We start from the raw sequence: 13,967 nt of genomic DNA on the forward strand, positions 1-13,967 counted from the left end.
GCTTTGAAGTCCTATGCCGTTAGTTACAAGTATTCTGATATTTCCCCAGCAAGGATATAATAGGAGCCAAAACAAGCCTCCAGGTGCCAATATTGCACCTGACAAATTAGGCACACGACTGGAAAAGGGTGGGCCCATCCTTCTGCTTAATGTTCATTTCCTCTCATTTCCACATTAACAGGAAGTAGTTGGAATGGAAAAAAGGCTTTCCTTAAAGACCCGAACTATCAAAAGGCCTGGAGCTGTTTCTCCTTGCAAACAAAAAACTTGGAAGCCAGCTACGTCCTATGATTTGGAGCTCATTTACAGTGACTTATTTAACCCCTACTGACGGCACGATGAACAGGATGTTATGATTTATTTAACACTTAAAGCGGGTGTGAGAACAAGGTGGATGGTGCCCTTAGACGTAGTCTTTTCATAATTTATTGCTCTAAGTGCTTAATTTTTCCTCAGGGAAGCCTTTGATAGCCAGCTGCTGCAGTGTGGTTAAGTGTGTGCATTAAGCTGTAAAGCAAAAATATTAATAATAATAGTAAAAATAATAACTGTAACAGAAGCTATTATTTCGCATAATAATAACTTGCACGTATTGCTCAGCTGGAACTCTGAAGTGATATCCCCACATCAACTGAATTGACCTGGGGACATTTAATGGAGCAACACAGAGAGTGTTGAATTTACCTTGTGAAGACTTTAGCTCCACAACCTAGCCAGAAACACAACACAAACTCACTCTCACAAAATGCCGCACGGCTCCTAGAAGGCCACTGGAGAACCGTAACAAAGACAACTTAAAAAATAAAATAAAATAAAATGACTAACATCTCCTACACTGCTACCACAGGGGACTCTGACCAAGAACAAACTCACAAAAAATGTTATGTCTGACTGGCTTTAAAGTTGAACCGCTGCTTAATAATGTTGTAGCATGCCTCATAGGGTTTATCTTAAAGCACCTTCTTTTGAATGGTCTGTAATCTTTATCTGGAATACAGGACCATCCTTTAGAAACTGTTTTTATGTCAAAGTTACTGAGTAGTATAATGCATAGATCTTCTACCCTCTGGAGATCAGTGTTCAGCTCTGCTTCATGTCATTACATTGAAGGCCCTTGGTGACTTTAGCAAGCAAGATCTGTAGGAATGCTTGCACCTGTGGATAAAAGACTTCAACCTTGAATGATAAATACATATTTCTGGGTGGTTTTTTTCCTCTTGAGCATGCATGTGTGAGTGAAGTTGTATTTTAATATAGACAGGCAGGTAACACATTTCACTTTTAGGAGATGAAGTAACGATTTTAGCAAATTACATTCGTCTCTTTAATCTTATATTTCCATGCACACTGAGTTAAATGTTGTAAAACTATCAATTCTGTCAAAACCTAACAGAAAGAAAACAAGAAACCCTGCAATCTTAATGTCCAAACTGACTGGTGATTATCAGGAATTAAATGTGCAGGAATTCCAAATCTTTTCTGATCGGAGATGTCTAGATGACTTTTGTTTTTCCATAATTGTATGAGGTTCCTACATAGTATTTAAGAATCAATTATATTGCAATTGATGTAATTAACTCTAATAATCCAGTAAAAGTCAGTAGGAGGGCTATTCAAGTCAATAGAAAAGAGGGACTATATTATGAAGGTGTTATTAACCTATACAGATTTTTACTAGACATTTCCTTTTCTTACATAATAAATATACAGTGATGAGGAAGGCTGTCATTATAATTTAATGGGAACAATGGCTCATCACTTCCTTTCCTGTACAAGCCTTAACTAATTCTACATACGGTGTATAAGTAAAATGAAGTTAAATGAATCTCGCAAATTAGCTATTAATCATCCATCAATCATCTGTTGCTCCACGATTAAAATCTGTGTTGCATTCAGAGCTGGGAAAGGTATTTGGGGAGCGGCAGGAGCTGCATGTATATCTTGCAATGCATTTATTCATGCACTTCCATTTTGCACTGCCAAGGGTACTTACTGAAGCCAGTCCTGAAGTCTAAGAAAGTCTCCTGAGGAAAGTTCCAGCCCTTCCCAGGATAAAGCAAAACTCTTATTTGCATCTTTATAGGCATTTCTCTGGCTTTAAGCATTGTGGCATATGAGAACCTCATTCATGCTTCTGAATTCAGTCAGACAACTCTTTTTGGGGAAAGAAAGCAACACGATGAAGTCAGGGAAACTGAGGCAGTGGTCTGCCGTATGCCTTGCAAAGTGATGAAAAGAATTCCTCTGTCCAAGATCCTAATCTCCCGTCTTATGCTCTAAGCCTTTTTGCACTGCTCGATGAGGCAAAAGGGACTTCTGCTTGAACATGGCTATTAAAATTGGGCTTTTTAGGAATTTCCATCTTCACCTTCATCAAGCTGAGCATAAGCCTTATTAGATATGGAAGACTGCATTGAACTCATTAGCAGAAGTGCTTGTCTTGGCAGTAGACAAAGATCAGTTGTCTGTGCTACTGTTATTCGATGTATTAGTTGCCTTCTATGTGGCTGGCTACAGGTGATCCTCTTGTCTTGCACCTTGGCAGCCTCAGTCCAGGCGGCTCCCCATGGCGTCATTCATGTCTCTCTCTAAAACTGCAATGGACCATTGTTGGCATTTCCAAAACATACCCAAGTACACAGTGACTTGGTGATAGACTGCGACCACTTTCGTACATAGAGCTGAGGTGATCAAAATAGGTCCAGGAGAAGGCAAGGATGGACAGTGTTTTATTTATTCTGGAGTCATTTAAAATCAAAATAAATATTGAATGACCTGGATCCATAGTGCAGTGTCACTGAATTTATGCAAAGAATGAGGCTGAGACTGAGGAGAGGAGATTTGTTTGTCTGCTGTTAAAATACTTTTTAAAAGATCTTGGGAAGAGGGTATAATTTTTGAAAGCTCTTCCTACACAGAACCCTCTCCATCTTTGTTCACATGTTCACACTGCTTTGGGTAAGATGTAGTATGTGTACTCAACTAAAGAAAGAGGGAGCTGCGATGTTGCGATAAATACAACATGGAGGAGTCCAGTAATGCTTTGTAACTACAGCGTTGGGTTTTTTTTAAATCACAGCAGTAGGGCAAGTGCTCTACAGATATCAATAGTTGCACCAGAGCTGACCTATGTTGCACAGAATGAATGAGCTTTGACTATAGGAACACAGATAGGCAACCCTGCTGACTCCTGCCGAATAAACCTATTGTAAAGCTGGCAAGCAACATCCTTCCAGGGCTCTTGGACTTGTGGCTTCATCTAGTCTGGGACTCCTGAGAGCGTTTTTTTCTTTGTAACAGCATCACACTTTCCTATACTGCTAAACACAGAAGACATTTCTGATGTTCGCATTGCAAGCTTCCCTCGCAGCGTACTTGATTTCATGGTGTTTGACAAAGCCTTTGCTTCAATTCAGGGGCCAGTTCTGTGATAACAAGGACATAGATGGAAAAATCAGTGCTCCATGAGGCATTAAACTTCTTTGTTTCTTGTTGTGGGCCAAAGCAAAATGCCCACAGGTGTCACAGCCCCACATACCAATAATTAGTTCACCACAGCAGGTATATCTCACCCCAAAACTGTATTTTGAAAATGAGATCTTTTCTTTTGGGAGAATCGCAATGCCTAACTTCTGGGCATGGGAAGTTAGGTTACGATGGGGTGTAAGCAGAATGCAATGCTGCCTGCTGCAAACACCTCCCAGGGTCTGAGCTTTGCTGCCCTACACCACGCCAGCGCTACCTGAGAAGCACACGGGTGATTTTCAGGTGTCTTTGGAACTGCAAGCCCATGCAAACAAGCTGTGCCAAAAATGATCGACTGAGAACTGTTAAAGTACAGCAATTCAGCAGTCAAAACTTCCTTTATTTAAATCCCCAAACACCACTTAGTTATATAATAATCTCACTTCTTTCATGCTCCACGAGCTTGCCTTAAATTGTCTGGAGCAGCTCCTCAGCCAACACAGATAGTCTCAGCCCGCAGAAGGCAGTGGAACTGGGACGATTCCCACCAGCTGCCGCTCTGCCCCGACTGCAGTTGCATTTCACACACAAAAGATGACAATAATCTACAAAAAAAACAAAACAAAAAAACCCCACCCTCCCCTCAGTTTGAATTATCATCTGCAAGAAAAGATTCCAGTGTTCGCGCTTCCATGGAAAATCAATACAGTCTTATCTTTGTTTTTTTACTTAAAAAAATACTTGGGATGACAGTATTAGGTAGCACTGTGAAAAACAACTAAATATAGCAGTAGATCATGGTGGGTGTGAATGGAAAACAAAGGAGTCAGGAGCCGAGCTCCTGCTGCTGTTACGTCACTATAACACCCATAATTATGTTATTATGTGCACTGCCCACTTCAACTATATCTGGACACCACTTACCATGATAAAAATCTGATTAATAACATGACATATAATCTTGGTTTCTTTGATGAGCATTAACTTCTGTCTTCTATATTCTTTTTCAAACAGACAGGATATTTGTTTTGCCTCCCTTCTACAGGGAGTTTGGAAGAGTGAACATACAGAAAAAATTAAAAAGGGTGATTTAAAATCTCATTGCTGGACTCATTTTACCTCAGCCTAAAAACATGTTAAACCACTTCTAAAGCACTGCTGTGCATAAATTCTCCTCCTCACAAACACCAGAAATTTATAAATACTATAACCCCCATATAGAAATTCATCTGGACTTGCTTAGCTGTACAACCGCTATACCTTTTTATCCTGAGCACCACAGCTTTCAAACTTAAAATGTCCTCGTACCAGCTGAAGACATTTTTGAAAGAAGTGCTATGGCTCCTGTTAAGACAGCACACAGGGGAAACCCTTGCTCCACTGAGATCAATGGAAAAATTGCCATAGAGTCTCTTACACAAGCTTTATTTTTGCTCTGTCCCCTTTCTTCCCCCCTCACCTGCTGTTGATACGATTCTGCCTGAAAGTATTTTCAGCTGTGATCAAGCACTTGGGGCACAAGCAGCCAGGGTGGGACCCGCTGTGCCCACTCCACAGTGGGGGTAACGTGGCGGGTGGCTCAGGCGAGCGGTGCTCGAGTGGGCTTGGTGCGGCAGGGACCCCGTGGGCTTTGTGCTGGAGAAGGCACGCGAGGATGCCCGCTGCCAGCGGTGGGGCGGCCGTCACTGCTTCCCAGCACCGGACGGTATCGTATGGCACCTCAGGTGTTTCTTGCGGCGGCCCCATCACACCCTCTTTTGCTGTTTGTGCCCAAAAAAGCAGTACCGCAAATTTCTACAAATACACTAATGTTTGTCCAAAGTGAAGGATTTTAAAGGCCTTGAGACGTTTTTTAAAAATATCTAGAAAGTGTGAGGGGAAAAAACAGAACTGGCAAAAAATTGAATTAAAAACAATGCCCTCCAAGCAGAAAGATTTTTTTTTCCTTTAGCTAAATGAATATTGAAAAAAACATATATCTTATTATGTCTTCAGCCCCTGAGGTTATCCTAACTGGTTTGTTTCACAATCTACCAGGAAAAACCCTCAAGATATTTCTAAGATAGCTGTTAAACGTCTGACTTTCATCTACAATAGAGGAAATCTGTATTGCCAACAGCTTGTTCTCAGAATTCCACCTTAAAACAGTTTTAGTACCACCAGACCAGAAGGGTTTGATGCCAAAGAGCTGTTCTGTCCTATTGAAAGCAGAGAATGGCTTCCTCTGCAATATGTACAAAGAGCAAGGAAATTTACTCAATTAATGTGAAACACAAAATGGTATCTGCCATCTGGAGATGCACACAAAAGCCATGGGCAGTCAAACACTTCTTAAGACTTTGGCATGTAAAATTAACATATTTTAAGACTTAAAGGGACATGTGAACTCCTAGTACACGAGGATTTCATTTTTCTCACAGCAAAATAAAATACACAGTAGAATATTTCCCATGTAAGGTCCCAGAAACAACAGTGCTAACCACCTACAAAAATTTGCCTGTGACATCAAGACTACCATTTATATACTGTTGGATGGGAATTGAGCAGTTATTTATTTAAATATGCATTTTTAAACAATGGACAGAAATACGCTTTCACTGAACTTTACAACTACACTGAAGTGTGATCTCTTACTGAGACCGGTGTAAAAGTCTTGTCATTTCTTCTTGTGTGTGATGCTGTGCCACCACTCTGGATTTATTTTTCATTGCAAAAACAGAGTGATGCTGACTAGTCAAGTTTAGTGCAGATACAAAGTGTGTAGAAAGGGCTCCCTTTACCTTAAGCATTTTTAAGTATTCTTTCGTTTAATAAAATTAAGAAAGTTCAGCTCCAGTGTCAGTTCCCTTTTGTGTATTAAAAAAACCATACTGCTTCAAAAAAAATGACATATGGTATCTAAGTGGTCACCACCATAAATTATTCAACCTCTGCTCACTCCGCAAATGTAAATCTAACAAAATACAAAACCTGAGGCCTCACCAGCAAACTCATGGTCACGTATTCCCGGTGGTGTCCTCGGCACACATTTGGCCACACAGATCTGGTCACTGCATCCAAAATTTTCACCCAGACACCCACTGTGATATACAAATTTACCTACTTTTTACTCTACCTCCATCCTCCATTTTGACACTCCCCAGGATCACCTGCGCTGAGCCCCCCTACGTTTTACGGTAGTGCCCTTTCACCCTGCCCGTTACGTGACAACACAGCACTAGTTTCACAAACCCTGTCTTGTGCATTGTGCTGGAGAAAGAGTGACAAAAGCAGAGGAGCGGGGGGAAATCAAGCCCGTTCCCGCTTAAGACAGAGTGTGTGGTTCAGCAGCGATCCCCTGCACGATGTTGCTCAGGACGATCCGGATGCATGCACAAACCTGCCACGTTTGTCTGGCAAACACAACCCTAATTCAGGCACCCCACAACTTTGCGGCAATTATCCTAACTTTCTTTTAGTGGATGCTCTATGTTTTTTTTAAAGCACAGAAGCGAATATTTCAGAGTACACGAGAAAGTTGCTTCACGGAGGAATTCAGAGCCAAGGACACCAAACCTGCAAGTAGTTACTCATGTGAATTATGATAATGTAGCCAGTACAATACAGTGATGCTATACACACTGCATTTATTCAGATGCGTAGGAAGACGGTGGCAATAAGCTTAGCAGAGCTGAAGTATTAATGAAGGAGTGTCAAGTGAAAAAACTTCTTAAACAGTGACCCTGTCACTCACTTTGCAAGTTTCCTGTTTTATTATATTGACAAAGATTTGTCTTTTAAGGATTACTTTTACTGATTTTAGTTAAAGCACTCTTAAAGGTAACCCAGTAAAAAAATGTAATATGAAGCAGAAGATGCAAAAGTCATCATTGCAGTATCAACATTCACATGGCCCATTCATTTTTTGCTGCATTTTATAGAAAAAAAAAAACAAACTACGTCAAACTGTACACTCAGCCAGAAGAAAGGGAATGAAAATGCACTAAAGCATCATTTAAATTTTATTTATCAGTTTGTTGATTTGTGCTTGCATTTGTGAGTGTGTGTGTGTGAGAGAGGAGAAACAGAGACAGACAGGGAGAGAGGGAAGAAAATGACTCATGCCTGACAATGTTGCCATGTAAATGGTCATAGCTGTGGGCTTCCCTGGGGGAATTTGTAATACCGCAGCAAATATCTAGCTAGCCTGCAATTACGGTGCCGGCAGCGAGTCCCTCCAGCACGAGCCATAATGTCTGGCTACGGCTGGTGGGAGCACTCTGGCTGTGTCCCCCCAGCGGGAGCGTCCTGGGCTTTGGGGTCCGGGTGGCTGGCGTGGGGCAAAGCTGCCAGGACAGCCCCACACCTCCAGGCAGGCAGAGCTCTCCCAAAAACTGCTTCCCACAGAACGATGCGGAAGAGAAAGCACAGAGACCAGAGGTGGTGTCCAGAACTATCGGCCCAAGACCTTTCAAAATCACTGAAAAATAAATACATTTCAAATGCTGTTTAGGAGGCTTTCGTGCACGGCTCCTCTCTTAGCACATGCGTGTACGTTTGGTGTATGATCCCCAGCTGTCCCCTCCTATGGCAGAATCCAATTTTGCAAAAGAAACCATCACCACCACTGATGTGAAGGACTCTGCGTTAAAAATAAAAATACAGTCCTCAGCAAAAAAGAGAAGGGTTCCCGGGTGAGGAGCGTGAACCCGTGCCAGTGGCAGACTTGAAGTGCAACATGACGGAGATGCTGCTGTAACCGGACAGTTGAGGGATGAGCTGGGGTTTCCAGGCATGTCACGGGGATGACATCCCGCGGCTCCAGGGGCCAGGGCCACCGAACCCGCTGCCGGCCAATCCTTGGAGTGTCACTTACATGAGCTCCAAAGTAATCTTCTGGCCCACCCTTTAGGAAAAAGATAAGATGTCATGATCAGCTAATAGGAAGTGACAAGAAGAGATAAAATGGATGGGGAGGGAGGGATGGTTTCGGATTGAAAAGGCATTATTCTTTCCTCTAATGCCAACCCTGCTAACTATAGGGCTGAGTTAATTAACGGGCTGTTTGAGCAATTTCATCCATTTTTGCATATAGCATTAATTTTTCTACAGATACATATAACACAATTAACCTGTAGCTATTTAAACAATCATACATGGCAATCCCTTCAATCTGGTGGGGAAAACATTGCACTTTTACAGGAAAAAGGATTTAATTAGGGAAAAAGATTGTGAAGAGTCTTTGTTCATCTGGTCTTCCAGCCATTGCCTTCCATCTGGCACGGGAACCCATTACCAAGACATCTGAGCATCTTCCACAAAAAAACCCCACAAAAACCCCCAAACCAACAGGAAGGTATCAAGTTTCTGGCTTTCCTCCCTCTTCAGGGTAGAAAATCCTATCTGTCAGACTTAGTTCACTTGCAATTAAGAAATCTGCTTCACTCCCTAATGAAATGTTAGTGCGTCACTTGACGAAGTCCCATTGAGCACAGAGCGGGAGGTCTAGGCTGGAAAATGCTTGTGAAGTTTCCCCCCCAGCTGCTGCTCCAATGGCACCTCTAACTGGGGGGGGCTGTGTCCTACCCCCCGCAACCACCCTGCTGCACACGCACAAAGCCCCCGGTACTCAGTCAGCTCCGCAAACTTCAACAAAAACCTAATCAGAAGTGCCAGGCTTTTAAGATCACAGCCCTGCCATGATGTTAATCAGTTTGGTGGGGGAAGAAGCGTCTCCGGTGGGTACAAAGCCCAGGACAAGGGGTTGCGATCTCTGTGCGGCAGCCGTACGAATGACAAATAACAGCAGCGAACTGCTGCCTTCGGCGGAGAGCCGAGCGTGTACTACGGACACAAAAAGGCTCCTCTGTAAAGAATTCGGAGCTTAACCAAGCCACAATATGTTTTGAAGCTTTTGCCAAAAAGTACAAAAACCTGTAGCCAGTGTAGCTAAGCATTTGATAACAAGCGTGGTTTCTTCTGCTCGACATATTTTCCTGGTGTATTTGTTTGTAAAGGTAGAGATAAGTATAGTAACACAATCTGTTCTTTAATATCATAGGCAAAGAAAAATCACTAGTCACTAGCTACAACGGTTTACAATCTTTGTGAGACAGCTGCAAGTATGTTTATTTTTTTACTCTGAATATCTCAAATGGAGCCTGATCCTGAAAACCCTTCTTCCCTCCAATGAAGCTTGCCTGCAATAATAATACTAATGAAAAGCAACTGCTGATGTAAGGAAAGAAAAGAAGATGAGGCTTAGATTCCCTATACAATGCTTGCAATGGTTATTTTCACTAAAGATAAGAAAGCAGAATTGTATGTGCAATATCACAGAAACAAGCCATTCTGCCCCTGTCTACAATTTTGACAGTTATCTGTGGAAAACGCGGACTTAAAAAACTCTTAAGAATAATTATTAGAAATCATAGCCAAAATAACATACATCAGCCTTGATTAGTTACATGAAAAAGCAGCCTTAAATAGATAGTTTAAAAACAGGAAAATTAGCAGTATGATTAAGTATGAATGGCTAATAAAAAGAATTTTGCTAAAACAGATTAAGGTTCAGATCAAGGTCACAAAAGGAACTGATTGAGGAAAACTGTCATTTTTGCTGGGACTTGGTAGCTGTTTTAGGAGCACTGTTTCCTCTGAATCACAGTCTTGTAATGAGAAATTACACTGCTGGGGTTAATAAAGACTTGGCACGTTTGTTTACCCCAAAATTTCAGTTAAAACATTGTGGTTGAAGAAAAAGGCAAATTCCTTGTGTGCAAGCAGATGGAAAGGGATGTAAGCAAGCTAAGTAACCTCTAGTACAATATAAGGTGAATTTACGCCATAGTTCCAGTTCTCATGTTTGCTGGAAATTCACTCCAGGAAAAGAAATCTGCAAGTGACCCAAAGTCCCCCTGTTTCTTCCAAAACAAACAGCTTCTAGTCATAGCGCCACAGAACCCCGTTAGCAGAGGCCAGGCAGAGAAGTGCTCTACTAACGGGGTCTGAGATTTTGCCTTTCTGCCAGCTTTGCCCCTTCTTGGCTGCGGATAACCTCCAGGAGCGTGTGCCTCTGCCCCTCTTTCTGTCCTGACGGGTCAAGAGCTGAACAAAGGCCTTGGATCCGTAGGCATGGTCTGAAATTCTGTGTTTCCAAGGGAAAGATTTACAGGGAGACTTTTCCCAGGCAAAGCCTGTCTTCTTGCGTTCAGACACCAGCAGTCCTCTGCTGCAAAAGGGACACTGCCTAGAAGCTATGAGCACAGCTGACCTCAGGAATTTCAGACCAGAAGCAATCTTTTGCACGCAATTCTCCTCTGAAAACGACTCTATTTTCTTGTTATCCCTCTTGCAGGGAGCTGGGGTGATTCCCGAAGAGGCCAAAGAGCTGATGTGTGAGTGTTACCATTGCCTCACATTTTCATCTTGTCCCGATGGTGCGTAAGAGAAAGAGGGAGGAACCACAAGTGTTCAGGTCTTTATCCGCCACCTCGTGCTCCCAGTCCCACGGGACCTCGCTGCCGCCGAGCTGCGTGGCAGCAGCACACCTGGCTGCCCTCCAGAGTGGTTTCGTTCGGAGCGTGCAATTCTACACACGCGAGGGTCCAGGCTCCTCGGGGAGGACAGGCTGTCCAGTAACAAGAATTTTAGCATCAGTGAAACTGTTCAGAAATACCCCCTGCTTCGTGGATACAATGCTCCAATGAAGCAAATCGTCACGTCTATAAGCTGGGGACTACGGGGGGTTGGGATTTTTCCTCTTTTTTTTTCCCCTCCTGGGCTGGTCCTTTGCACGAGGGGGGAGCTGGCACCTCTGCTCTGTGACGGGAGCTATCGCAGCCCCCCTGAGCATTGGGTTGCTGCTCAGTGGCATAAGCTATTGTTGTCGTTATTACTATCGCCAGGCCTGATCGGGGTCAGCAAGCCAATGTGAGAGCTGTTGTATAAGCCTGTAATAAAAAGACAGTCCTTGTCCCAGAACACACTCGGGCTGGTTTTCTGACAAGCTGTAACAGGTTCTGCGGCGGCACCTTTTCTGTTGCTAAATAAAGAACTTCTGTCTTGCAGAGTCTAAACCCATTGCTGAAAGATTGAAAGGAAAACGAACTAATAGGACAAAAGGGGCTGTGTGCCGGGTTTTTTAACGTTTGTTTGTTTTGATCTTAGTTGCAAGTAATTCACATGGAGCGAAGTGCATTGACACTCAGAAGAAAATAAGTGTTCAATTTTAGAAAGGACAACTGCTTCAGACCAAGCCGAATGCAAAAAGTCAGAATCATCCAGATAAGATTACTGGGCCAGAAATCACATTTTTATTAGTACATGAAACACATGTCACTTGACAATGAGTATCTGCAGCATGGAGTGAAATAACCCTCCAGCAGCGAAGTCAATATTTAAATCAATATCTCTGGTAAGGAAAATATTTTACTCGTTGATATAGATTGGATTTTTTTCCTTACGAATCTCTCAGTAGGTGAACAGCGTATTTCTGTTGTAAAAGCAACTAAACAGTATTGCCAAACAGGCCTAATCATTCCTAGAATTCAATAGCACGATGCTCTGAAACTATTAATGTTGTTACAAATGCCATTTGACCTTTATGTCAGGGATATATTTCCTTTTCAGAAAAAGGCACCTGCATTATTTTGGCGCTGATGCTGCTGAGTGTGAGCCCAGTAACTTCAGTGGGAGCTTAGGGCACTCCAGGGTGAATTTTTTACATTATGTAGGTACCTAATGATTCAGCTACTCAAGGCTAAAATCCGTAAGAGATGTTTGTTAGTGCCTTCATGTTAATTGCTGCGACACCCTCCATCCACTCCAGTGAAGCTGTGCAGCATTACGGAAAGGCTCACAGATTGCCGAGGCCAGAAGGAGGGTCAGTGCGCAGAGCACGCCCCAGGGCATGCACCATCGCCTGGGCTAAGGGACTCCCCGGCCCTCCTCCCCGGGCCGGTGATGTATTTTGCATTACAGAGCCATTATAGATAGGTAAAGTATATAATCCTGGAAGCAGTGCACTGTCCCCTCCCAGTTTATTGTTTTAAGCACCTTTCACGAAGTCAAGCTCACTTGTTTCTTCTCCTTTTGACCCTGTGATAGTTTGGTTCCTTTCTGCAACGGGACAAAACCCCCAAAGGAGGGGTAAGGATGATCCCATCCCACAACCTGGTGGCCAAGGCGCTTTTTAGAGAGAAGAGAGCCATGACTTTGCATGGCTTTGGGACGAGGAAAGTGTTAAACGCACATTTCCCACCTCTAGGGGAGACACCCTAACTTATAGGCTATCCTATGAAAGATGGGAACTGACACCACCATGAGGACATCTTGTAAAGAAAGCAGTGCTAAGCCCGGTTTTGCTGGAGCCCGTAGGCATGGGCAAAGCCTGTGTGCTGGCTCCTGAACAATTCCTAGATGCCCCTGTACGTAGCTGCTCACTGAGGGGTGGCTCTGGCAAGCACAGAAACAGCACTGCAGCACCTAGGGAGCGTGTCTCCTGAGCTGGATGATCCACGACGGCAGTTTTGTATATAGATACCTACAGTCAGCCTATGCTCTGCTTTAGGCTCCTAAATCCATTGGCTTCTTCAGGACCTTACAAAACATCTAGGCACCTGTGTCCTATTAAAATTAATAGTATAGCACTTGCAACTGTTTTGAAATGTTATTTGATGCCTCTCTGCCCCTGAAAAATTGTCCCTCGATGCCTTGCAGGACTCAGTCCGTAGAGGTGACAGATCATATGCATGCTTCAGATAATGGGAATGACTTTTTATTAGAAAAGATGGGTTCTTAAAACCGTTGCTATATAATATAAAAAGAAATTAATTCAGCGCACAAAAAAAAAAAAATTAAAATTGTTTTCCCCAGGTTATAATCCCTCTACAGAAATATCTTCCTCTTTCTTAAAAACACCAACCAACCAAAAGAACGTAAGTCTATAAAATTAAGATACATTTCCTGTTCAATACCAGCTTTGATTATTCGGCAGGGTAGGGTACAGTTTTAAACTATCATCAAATGCGCTTCCTTTTCTCTTGCTTTATGATTTTACACTTCTTAAGACTTTTAAGGCAAGTACTAGGACAGGGCAACACAAAGTATTTTTTAATGTGCTTTTAACCCCTCCACATGGAGGCTGGTGAAACAGTTCAGATCTTTGAACCATGGTAGGGTGGTGCTGGCTATCACTAAGAGCTATCACTCTCTGGCAGCTCTTCTGATATGATTAATAGAAAGAGAGCTGCGTCGGGATTAGTTTTTGTACAAGACAACAGTGTGCATCCCCAAAAAGAACAACCTGGAGAGCTTCCCAAACTTGTGTTTTTAAACTCTTGTCCAGCATTGCTTTGGCCCGTGCTGCAGGTAAGGCATGCTTTGGTCAAAAGAGGCGGAAAACTATTCAGTGAGGTGAGCAGTGACTGCTTTAACCAAACCCATCCTGAGCATAAACCTGTATCGGAGGAATGGATCAGAGTTGAAGCTAAAATCAGCTTCCATCTCGCAGCCTTTTGTGT

This window comes from Aptenodytes patagonicus, chromosome 3 (genome assembly GCF_965638725.1).
Source record: "Aptenodytes patagonicus chromosome 3, bAptPat1.pri.cur, whole genome shotgun sequence".
NCBI lineage: Eukaryota > Metazoa > Chordata > Aves > Sphenisciformes > Spheniscidae > Aptenodytes > Aptenodytes patagonicus.